The 482-nt window shown below is 47.1% G+C and overlaps 1 protein-coding gene and 1 long non-coding RNA gene across 2 annotated transcripts in view; one reads left to right on the top strand and one right to left on the bottom strand.

Annotated features, from left to right (window-relative positions):
• The window catches only part of LOC108748042, a 20,306-nt gene that overhangs the window by 3,988 nt on the left and 15,836 nt on the right, over nt 1-482 (bottom strand). The gene's annotated exons all lie outside the window — the stretch shown is intronic.
• LOC108748037 (probable G-protein coupled receptor 158) overlaps nt 1-482 on the top strand; it is a 91,398-nt gene that overhangs the window by 86,585 nt on the left and 4,331 nt on the right. The gene's annotated exons all lie outside the window — the stretch shown is intronic.

The following is a 482-nucleotide window of genomic DNA, read 5'->3' as shown; positions in this document are numbered from 1 at the left end:
GGAGAAGGGGGGGGAGGGGGGAGGGGAGGGAGGGGGAAGCGGGGACAAAAATGCGCGAAGTACCTCCGGGGGACATACCCGCGTAAATGAGGCGTGAAAGTGGGCATCCGTCTCTCAGCCGTGGCCCTGGCTTCGCCATATCCATAAGTTCCTGTATTATACGTGGCAGGTAGCATTAGTTCGCATTACCCATCCCCGTTGTCAGTTATGTGTGCCTCTGTCTACTTTGTAAAATGTTTGACCGAGTCTCTATCACGACGACGCTTCCACGTCAGGAGAATTGCTCTTGGCGGTGTATCAAATTAATTTACATTAAATTAGTATTTAGCGATCGTATCGTTGTATACATGCACGCGCAGTTAATATGGCATTATGAAGGATTAAAGCGTATTAGCGACACACAAAGTATAATACGATACACACGTATAATATGTAATGTGGAAAACCGTCGCACATGTGGAGCCATATTGATTTAGGAATAG

This window comes from Trachymyrmex septentrionalis, unplaced genomic scaffold (assembly GCF_001594115.1).
Source record: "Trachymyrmex septentrionalis isolate Tsep2-gDNA-1 unplaced genomic scaffold, Tsep1.0 scaffold21, whole genome shotgun sequence".
Lineage (NCBI taxonomy): Eukaryota > Metazoa > Arthropoda > Insecta > Hymenoptera > Formicidae > Trachymyrmex > Trachymyrmex septentrionalis.
This window is presented reverse-complemented; position numbering and strand designations above follow the sequence as displayed.